The sequence below is a fragment of the Larus michahellis genome, chromosome 4 (genome assembly GCF_964199755.1).
Source record: "Larus michahellis chromosome 4, bLarMic1.1, whole genome shotgun sequence".
Lineage (NCBI taxonomy): Eukaryota > Metazoa > Chordata > Aves > Charadriiformes > Laridae > Larus > Larus michahellis.
This window is the reverse complement of record NC_133899.1, coordinates 88,917,759-88,928,992: the sequence shown is the minus strand read 5'-3', so window position 1 is coordinate 88,928,992 and position 11,234 is coordinate 88,917,759. Positions and strand designations below refer to the sequence as shown.

The following is an 11,234-nucleotide window of genomic DNA, read 5'->3' as shown; positions in this document are numbered from 1 at the left end:
ACAGTTAAGTAATTGAGAACAAAGCTTCTAGGTTTGTAAGACTTCAGGCAAGAAAAAAAATAATGCTGTCCAGTTCTTAACATAGCTTAGTATTTAATATACTGTCCTTTTTTTTGTTCGATCGACAAAAATTCATATGAATGAACTTGATGTCAGGTACAATGATGTAACGCTTAATTACCATGATAATCTTAATGGATCCAGGAACCTATAGGAATAAAAATAGTTGCTATTCATGGCTATAGTCTTTGCTTATTTTCTGGGATCAAAATAAGATCCAAGGGTTACGTACAATCACTTTTTCATTAGTGCATTGATCATTTAATACAAATGCTTCCCCTGAAAATTGGGCCATTTTCCAGACATTGTAAATTAATCTTCCAGCTCCACAATTAAAGACATCATGCTGATGAATGAGGTAGTGATGCTGATTTACATTCAGCAGTTATGTGACTCAAAGATATGATATACAATATCTTTACCTCCTCAGCAGAAGCAGCAAGCAGTCTCTGAAAACCATTGTCCGCCAGGTTTCTTTGTTATCGCTCTCACTGAAGAACCTGTAATGCTTCAGATAGCAGGGAATTTGCGAATACCAGAAATAGTTTCCTTCTTTATTACCTGTTATAAAAGCAAAGGAAATGCTTATTGATGAAATCAATCTGATGGCCTTGAAGACAGATTATTTATTTTACCCAGAGGATTGTCACACCAGAGGCAGAACCTGGACCAGTTCTCCTTCCTGCCACAGCAAATCAGCCGTGGCCAGAAACAGCTATTCTGAAAAGGATGGAACATATTCATCTTCAGTCCTATTCAGTTCTGGATCTCACTATAGAAACTGCCAACAAACATGTTAATTAGAGAGAATCTAATTCTGTAGATGCTGTTGCCATTGGAACAGAGACCTTAGAACTTGATGAGTGTCTATCATTTGAAATAAAATGGTGGAAATGCTCCAAGAACAGGCACGTGAGAACGTATAATGAATGTGTAAGGGCTTTCAGTTGTGACTTCCATTTTAGGGTAAGTCTTCTCATCACTTAGAGCAATTCTAATGTATTAATTACTTTCAAAATACATAGTACACAGTTTAGCTACATAGAATTTGTGCTGTGAACAGCTCACATACTCTCTCTGTCAGATATTCAGCATTTATTTTTTGATAGCTATGTTATGTGATCCATGATCTAAGTCTATGGTCTCTATAACCTTCCAAATTAAATAACCAGCCTTTCTTGAAACTAGGAAAAAGCAAAGAACAAGTTTATGTTTTAGTAATTATGTATGGTAGAACATGTAGGACTTCAAAGGGTTACAAACATTTTTAATGAATTCCTCAGAGCTATAAAAAGTCCATAAGTAAAATCAGAACTCCCTGTGAATTCACAGTATGCTTTCACTTGGAAAAAAAAAAATACAGTTGCAACTGATATATAATTCAGTGATGTTAGAAACATGCTATGTTAACACTGGGCCTCAGTGTTTCCTGCCACATGCAGTACACACTTTTTTGTGCTTTTAATCCTCAGCACCAAAAAGATGAAGGAAATAGGGAATATTTAAGGATTGTAGCATTTTAATGCCAACATCATATTCAGCTGATTAAACCTCTTCTTCACTGAGGTTTAAGTTCCTGATGAATAGCTCATCACTTGTCTGTAGTTACTATACAAAAGGTGCACTTTGACATACTTTTAGAAAGGATAAATGTAACTGTCATAAAGGGTTTTGGTGCTTAAGAACAAGCATTAACATAATTGCTCTAAAAATATTTAAAAGAGCTGGAGGTCACTGGCTGACCCTTCATATCTAAGAATATACTGCAGTTGGCCTCTGTCTCTTGACAATAAACTGATCAAGGCTGTTGCCACATCCAGTTATAACGCTGTCTGTCAATGTTGCTGAAGTTACAGATTTATCATGGGATTTTCCTTGTCATTCCTTGGTTTTAGAGATTTATAACTCCATTAATCATTCTTTAATATTAATGCAGTAAATTTGCCATCATGTACAATGGGATTTAATTACTTTTTTTTTTTTCCATTTGTGGAAAGGACAAGTGAGATAATTTTCAATTTTCAGAAAACTACTGCTTTTAGAAGTCAACATACAAACCTTTGCAGATGTCTAACATTCAGCATTGCCCATCATCCTGCTTTCTTATATACATGGAATGCGTAAGAAAATCACAATTAAGCGGTTATTTTAGTTCTGTGCTGTCTTGTATACCTGCCAAGAAGCACTGACAAGCCAATGGATATCTCACATACCCAAATTTCTGTTTCATACTAGATAAATCCAGAGCCTATGCAAAGCTGTCTATGTCCCTCATGCCTCAAAGGGCCCTGGATGCAGGGGTTTTGAAAAGCAGCCACTGTTCCCACTAAGATTATTAAGAGATCTTGGCATTTGGTACTTTGGAAAATCAGGAACTTTAATGTGGGGCTTTGTGGGGCCCAAGTGCTACAGGGATTCTTGAACAGCACCTTTGAACTGGTTATAGTTAATTCTTCCAGGGGTGAATTTTGCTCTCAGTATGTAGTAACTAGATTCTTAATGCTAATATGCATATAAAAATATATTACAGATCAATGCACGGGGATGAACTTCACTCCCAACGCGTGATGAATCTTAATTGCATTCTCCTCCGAGTCTCAGATCTCCCCACAGGAGAGCTGCGATCACTCATTTAGATTGGAGAAAGGAGCCACTTTTCTGAATGGGTTTCATAGCAACAAAATCCTTTTAGGCCCAGTCAATAATGCTGCCACATACTGGCCTAATGAAATACAATTTTGCATAAACAAGACGACACATTTTAGACAATATGGTATATTCAGTTGTAAGGGAACATAGGTCACGATACATGGCAGTTACGCTTTGCTTTGCATCTTCAAAGTGCTTCAGAAGCAAACTAATTAATCCTCTAAGTAATTAATACTAATTATTTAGTAGATGATAATTATGGTAGTCGATTGCTTTAAACTAATTAGTTGTAAATGTTTTCATGATATACTATAATGTTTTATATGCAACTGTTATGGTCTGCTGGGCTATAATGTGTATCTTACGATGTTTATTCCAGGTCACAGCTTTTAATGGATGATCAGATGAAAGCATACACAAGCTGAAGGACGAGGTTCACACCAGGACTCACGTGCTGGGATCGACATTACACTAACTGGAATCCAGAGCAAAGTATTTAGTCTTCCTTACACCATGCACGGAAACAGCGAGGACTTCAAAATTAGGGGCTTGTGCGAAGTGTGATAACGCACACTCAGGGCACAACACAACTCAGCAGCTGTGCAAGGATGACCAGAAAATAACAACTGCAGCCCTGTACATGCTGTTAACAAATGCTGTGCAGGGCATAGATCAGCTTTAGGACTTAAGGATGTGTATTCAAGTGAGCTTGCTTTCTTTTTCTTAAATTCGGGAAGGGCAATTGAAGGGTTAGTCCATAAGTAAAGAAAGAGAGACTCACAAGCCAGTAACAGATACGAACAGTCATCTGAGACTGAGACGCAACCTGTGCTGCAAGGGGGAGGGCACTCTCTTGGTGACTGGCGATAGGGGCTACAACCCACTTCAGCAAAGGGGAATCAGACTGGGTCTCCCACATGCAGCAGGAATGCTCTTACCCCTACGCCTTCCAGGCATGCTCTTGGCAGAGCTTTTCCAACAGATTTCATCAAGTGTTTTCTACAGCTGAGGTGGGCACTGAAATGCCTGGCTTGTGAAACCCGGCAAGGCTTAGGGATGAGGAAGACACTGATCTCCTCAGCACTGCCAGGACAGAAGGACGTCTAGGCACGTGCTGGAGACAGCATCTCTTTGCCTTTGCCTATTGCTCTGACAGTAGCAGCTTAGCATCGTTTGAATGGCAGTAGCACTTCAACAGCAAAACAAAGCAAAGTTTTAGCTTTAAAATGTGTTTCAAGTAAGAAAAGCACTGTGTCAGAAATTACTTCACAGGGCGCTGTGTTTTGTTCTCCCCCCAGTGACTCCACATCAAATCTGATAGGCTTGCAAAACAAATGATTTTTCTAAATGTCATATCTAGCACACAGAATCCCCAAGATCTGAAAGTCAGCCTGTGCTCATTGCACTTCTTGCACCATTACAAATAACAATTTTGCAGTCCAAATCTGAAATTGCAATTTTTGACAGAATGGAATTCAGCTCAGCTCTCTACAAAATGACTGGTTTAGTACCAACTACTAAAAAAAAAAAAAAGTTGTATTCCCACTGCAAATTAAACATAAAAAGTCAAAGAACACCAGGCATCTTCGAACACTAACTTTCACCATTTGAATTATTCCGACAGATAAGAATTGTCATGAAAATAAATTAATGTGAGGCTGAAGCCAGAACTGTTGCTTACTATATATATAAGAGTATAAAGGGGATTAATTCACTCAGTTCACAGGCATGGCAATGCTTCTTTTTCACACATTACAGCCTTTTAAGTCCAGAAAATCCCATTTTAATTATGTACTCTAGCCTCCTGTTTAGTGCTAGCTGATTTTCATGCACTAATTTCAGCTTCACAGTCCAACAGTTGAGTTTGAACAAGATATTTTCTTATAGAAATATAACCAGTCTTGATTTTACTATTTCCCAGTGATTAAAAAATACATCAGAACTCTTCATAACCTGCTCCCACTTTTAATTATCCTCACCATCTAAAATATACACAGAATAACTTTCTCAAAATTCTGTCTCTTGAATTTTAGCCTTTTGTTTTTCCTGGACTTTTCTGCCTGACTAAAAAGCCTTTTCTTATCAAATTTTGTGTTTTAATTATATATCTGTCCTTTAAGTCTTTATAAATTGAGTCCTGTATCAATGCATCCACTATTTTGCCAGAGATCACATTGTGAGATGGCTGTCCTTTACCTTAAACAAACAAAACTCTCATAGTACCAGCATGATTCTAATCCTTGGAATGTCTGTGTTTTTCCAATATGTATAGCAAAATCAATATTAACAATCCAGAAAGCTCTTTTGCTAGCTGTTTTAAAACTCATTTGACGAAGATTAGGTTTTAAGATGTTCATTTATGTAGTTATTCTTCTAAGGCAAAGCACGTCATCACTATTTTCAAATATAAATACTGTAACAGTATTTAGAATTTGTACCATAGAGATCAACGGGACTTTTACTGCCACAGCTCCACCATAAGCCGAGTATAGACATTAAAGTCACACATAGATATTACCTAGAAACAACGCTTTTGGGGGATTCTTTATTATTTTATTGTTTTTCAAAAATGTCCTATTAAATATTTTTTAACACTTATCAGCCTGTCTGTAATACTGTACGTTACCTGGAGCTATATCATTGGACTCCGACAACTGAACATTTTCAGAGAAAAGTTTTAGATCACTCTAGTAGCTTTTAAGAGTCCCTGTAAGTTATGATTCTAGTCACATGATATGACTAAATCGGAGGTAGAAAGTACGATCAGATGTCTTCCCCTAATTATTCGCTTAAGCTCACAAACATTGGCATGTTTAGTTTTCCTGAGTACCCTTCAGCAATCTGGAAAAGTTATCTTTGCCTACCTATTTTAAAACACAGTTCAATTAAATTAAGTGAGATGTAAATTCAAATTCAAATATGACTTCAGGGGGCTTCTGTAAGTATTCATTCAGTCAAAAATTTGTACCTTACTTATCCTCTAGATGTGTTCAAGTGCTGGAGCGTGTCCAGAGGAGAGCAACAGGCTGGTGAGGGGTCTGGAGACCAGGGCATATGAGGAGAGGCTGAGGGAGCTGGGCATGTTTAGCTTGGAGAAGAGGAGGCTGAGGGGAGACCTCATTGCCCTCTACAACTACCTGAAAGGAGGCTGGAGAGAGGTGGGTGTTGGCCTCTTCTCCCAGGTGAATAATGACAGGACCAGAGGAAATGGTCTGAAGTTGCGGCAGGGGAGGTTTAGGTTAGATATCAGGAAGAATTACTTCACTGAAGAGTGGTCAGGCACTGGGACAGCCTGCCCAGGGAGGGGGTTGAGTCACCATCCCTAGAGGTGTTTAAGAAACGTCTAGATGTGGCACTTCAGGGCATGCTCTAAAGGGCAGAGACTGTAGGTTGTTGGTTTTTGGTTTTTTGGTTTTTTTGGGGTCTTTTTTTGTGTGTGTATGGTTGGACTCAATGATCTCAAAGGTCCTTTCCAATCATGAAGATTCTATGATTCTACGATTCTGTGAAGGGACGTAAAGCATGCTGTTAGGTTGATTGTGTTGGCCTGAATATTTAGTTCTCCAATGAGCTGCTGCACCCTGAGGAGAAATCAGCATTCAAATCATATCTGGAATTCCGGAACCATGCTTCTAAGTATCTTTTTGGACTTTTTCAGGTTATCTCCTCATTAGAGGAGTGTCACGAATAGGCTGCGCATTTTAAATTTCTCTACTGAAGAAGCACATTATAGGGAAACTTGGTTGTCCTCCAGATCTTGACTGACATTTGAACAAAATGGTCATCAAGGAAATAAACAAACCACATGAAAGCAGGTGAAAGAGCCTGTAAAATAAGCAAAGAATTTGCTTTCAAAGGAAAAAAAATTATTTTCCTAGACATAAGAAAACTTTGAGTAAGTGTGAATTATGTAGTTGATATTTTCATATTTAGGAAGAGATTTTTTTTCTTCAAGGTACCGTTATGGAAAAAAAATCTACTGAATCTGATATTGATGAATCCAGTTGGATGATACAAATTTTTAATACTGTTCTATAGTTATTCCTCAAAAAAGAACAACTTCTTATATTTTATAAAGAAGAATGAGTTTTCACACAAGCTTTATTCTTGTTATTTTAGGGTTTCTCTTTGATTAGTTCACTTCTGTTGGATGCTCAGAGAGCAGTGGGAAGCCAAGAGAACATTTTCTCTCTTATCTAGCAAGAAAATTGAAGCTGCCTTTCCAAAACAATCCTCTCTATAATAAACCATCTTTTCTTTGTCACAACAGGATTAAAGTTATTGTGTTAATTCTGCATAATATATGGGAGAGTTTTTCAGCAAGCAATTTCTTCTTCAGGCACAGTGAAATTTTGTACTTGAATTTTACATTCCACACAGGCACTGTTTCTATCAAATAAACAATTTTTTTCCTCGACAGTTCTAAAAGGAGTGTCTTCCTCTTCTGCTATGCACACATTCTATAATCAAGCTACATTGTCTTGTGTGTCAAATGCTGAAGTCTCTTGCCTTTGCTACTTTTTTCCTTATTTTGTTCAAATTGCAGCTCTTCCATTCCCATCGAATCATCCTTTCACCTTGACTTGTCTGAATGTCTTCGAGGCTTTCTGACACTTCCCATATCAGTATCAAACTCCTCATATTTAGCTGAAAAGTTATACATAGACCTACTGACTTAAACGTCTCAGCTTTCGTCTTGCTGCCATCCTCCATATTCTTTATCTCCATAGTCCTTTTTTCCCTCCTCTGCCTTTCTTCTTACTAGCTTCCTTACACTTGAACTATCAACATTTTTCCTAGAAAAAGAAAAGTCCTTTCATCTTTCTTCTTCCAAGTTCCTCATCAAACGCACTTTTTTAAACTTCCTAGCACAGAAATTCCCTCAATAGATAGTGAGAAGTACTATCTATTCCTGTGCCTCACCATAAAAGACATAAAACAAACTTCATGACATCTTTTCACTCAAAACATCATCTTCTTTTAAGACTATTTTTCTCTTTCTCCATGATCTGTTCCCACCATGCTCTATTACCATTCTCTATGTAATAAGTTTATAAACGTAAACCTAATGTTCTTAAATATATGAGGTGCAAAACTTTTTTTACTACCTCAAAATTTCTCCTGAGAAGTAGGGTGGTTTTTTTCTGAACAAAAGACTAGCTGCATGCCAGGATTATTTGGCTCTTCCAAATTTCAAGTTCCTATTATAATTCATTGAGATATTAGGGCTCTTCAGAATATGCAAAAAGAATTTCATAAGAGAAAGTACAGAGAAACTAACTATAAGGTTTCCTCCCCTTTCCTATAATAAAATTTCTTGAGCTTCACTATTACCTTACAAAGAGGAAAAATACCCAAAACACAAGCTGAATTTTGCAAAAAACGATACAATTTTATCAATATCAATAGTAGTGCTGTGTTTACATTCCACAAATAAAGCTTACTTTCTTTTCCTTCCAAGGGAAAGTTACAATTAAACCTAAAAATAATTTATTTGGACAGTGCAACAAAAAGAATGCTGACTGATCGATATAGCTGCTGTTTTATAATAACTATCATGTCACAATCACCTTACATCCAAACACATGGAAACCTCAGCTGAGCCTTGAGTTGGTATAGAAAAACACTAAAAAATAATAATAAAAAACCCCCCAAAATCTTGTATTGTTTTCATTATGAAAGCTCCCACTTCACATTCTTGGGGTATGACCTTGCAAGGTCAAGGAAGTACCTCTCGGGTGTGGGCTGTAAATGCACAGAATATATATTGCTTTACCTCCAGCACTGGATTTCTATGATAACTCCAATAACTGCAGTAGAGATAGCCCATATTTCCAATATTCTGTAGTGTGGCTAGTGGAATTTCTTCATTAAAAATATTACTGTTTTAAAAAACGTAAGCCTTCAACAATTCAGCAGAGCGGACCACAGCATCATGGTCCTCTACACTGAATATTACAATTTGTAAGAAATTAGTTGAAGAACTAAACGTCTTTCAAGTAGGTTACTAAAATGGACAAACTGAAATTAGATCATTTTCCTTACATACAGATAGCCTTCTTCCCTAGTCTGGACTGCCGTAATCAATCTGCTCCTTCCAGCCTTTCAGAATCACAATTATTAAAACTCAGTCTCACTCCAAAAGGCTAGGGCAGTAAAACACAATATATTTTTGTAAACTTGGTTCTATAGCTGGCTGCTTTTCACCCTCTTTTTCCCATGTGCAGAAATACATTCCAAATCACTGTCTCTCTTTGCCACCTAGCGGGTAGCCTGATTTTACAATTGTATTTGACCTACTTCCTTGTAAAAATATCATCACAGCATCCTACAAAAACATAAAACATGAAAAGTATCTCTGGTGGGCCTTCTGGAAGCATGGTCAACATATGAAGTATGCCTACAGTCTAAACTACAAGGAAAGTTACACAAAGGCGTCTCTGAGATATTGCATTGCTGCTCCAAGGGTAAATCACGGAATCGTAGAATACCAGGTTGGAAGGGACCTCAAGGATCATCTGGTCCAACCTTTCTCGGCAAAACTACAGTCTAGACAAGATGGCCCAGCACCCTCTCCAGCTGAATCTGAAAACTGTCCAATGATGGGGAATTGATCGCTTCCCTGTAGCTTTTGAAATAAATCAGAGTGTTTTTCAAACCCTCACATAGCATGTAGTATAAAAGTGTGATTCATTTCTGAAAGAACCAGAAAGTCCTGGCATACTTACTTGCATTGTTAATATATATTTGCTTGTAGGTTCCCCTGTTCTACAGTTGTGTTGGAATATTGTCAAGTCTGTGCTTCCTCAAATTATATTTGCATGCAAAAATTGATGTGGGTAAAGATAAGAAAAACTGTTAGAATTTGCTTAAAAATTCTTGGCCTTACTACGGAAATTATGATGCTTGCTGATCTATGTATTTAGAAAAAAAAACCAAAACCTAATTCAGGTCTTTCCATCTATTTGTTAAAGTCTTCCATTTTCCCACTGGGCCAACACTAGAGATCAAATCCGGGCAATTATCACTAGGGCTGTGAGGATGCAAAGAGCAAGAACTCAAGTCCTGAGCAGTTAGATCTCCTGCTTGGGCTTTGTGGAGGCACAAGTTAGTCAAGCCAGTGGCCATTTTTATTTTTCACATGCCTGGAATCAAACTGCTTGCAAATGGCCCAACATCATACCAATTGAATCTATGCTATCAGTGTTGCAGACTTTTTCTTATTTTTTAAATCATTTCATATGTATTTGATGGAAGACGTTATCAAATATTGCAGAGCTAGAAATTGCAGACTATTAATAACTGAACATTTTCTGCTTATGGGTGGGCTAAACATATAACACGAGATAAGGTAAAGAGACAGATTGTGACGCTTGTCTGTGGAGGCTGACGTGGCAACTTGACTCTGGAGGTTGTCCTCAATTGCTTCAAGTCATATCTGTACAGACCTGGCCAGTACAGAAGTGTGAAGGCAGTGGACCACAAGAACATTGTTCCTTGTAAGCTACACATTCAAAACTATGAAGATCAAAAGAGTCATAAGATCTTTTGGGGGTCAGAATATATAACTACTAGAAGAGACTGACTTCAGGGATAAAAAAGTATGTATTTATCAGGAATTTGTACTATTATTTGCAACTAGTAATTGAACTTCTAGTATATCAATAAAGAGAACCTTTAAAGATTTACAGAAACTCTCCAGTATAAATAATAAATAAAACACTGGTTTATGCAAAACAAGGCAAATAAAAGCAAGCACCTAGTGCCAAGTGGTGACTATTCAAGAGAGCTTGGATGTCAGAACCTTAGCTATTTGTTACCAGTCTTCTTAAATTAAGTCAATAGAGTTTGGCATATTCTATAAAATGAGCTCAAATGTGCTGTGTTACTCCTTGTACTATAACAGGTAAACAGGATAACACAGGTCTCATCTGCTAGCTAACATGAAGCATCATGACATTTATCAGGCTGTTACACAGAAAGAAAATTAACCATGTCCTCATGTCCCCCTCCTACAGAACAGATTTATTTAAACAGAAATATCTCCTCCAAATTTCCGTCTTGACTTAATGTCCTTCTGATGCTGTATTTTCTCTAGAAGAGGGAATCAAGCAGTCATTCCTAATTCTTAAAATTTGATAGAGATGGAAATGGTGATTCATTACTTTGTCAGCTCTGTATCAGCTCTTGGGTTCGGTACTTTTCCAGTATTCCAGTGAAGTTAAAGACAAGGGAAATCAAAGAAAGTCCTTAATCATGTTCCATAATACCACAGTTATTCTCAGCTTGGCATTCATTGAAATATTACTGGCATGAATTCATTGCCTGAAGATGCAACTTGCAAGTGGAAATGGGTCAAGGAAGACCCACACTTGATTTGCCAAAGGACTGCTTTGATGAAAAGACAGAAAATGCATTTGATTTATCTTTCATTTCCCCAATGTCAGTTCAAGTCCATTACACAAGGGTAAGAGATTAGAATTAAAAAAAAAGGGACTAACAGCTTTCAGTGTTTCTGCTAAGCT

The 11,234-nt window shown here is 37.3% G+C and overlaps 1 long non-coding RNA gene across 1 annotated transcript in view; it reads right to left on the bottom strand.

Annotated features, from left to right (window-relative positions):
* Window positions 1–481: 481 nt before the first annotated feature.
* The window catches only part of LOC141741624 (uncharacterized), a 66,486-nt gene continuing 55,733 nt past the window's right edge, over window positions 482–11,234 (bottom strand). Inside the window, exon 4 of the long non-coding RNA XR_012586436.1 lies at window positions 482–621. This is a non-coding gene — a long non-coding RNA (uncharacterized LOC141741624). The remainder of the gene's footprint in view (window positions 622–11,234) is intronic.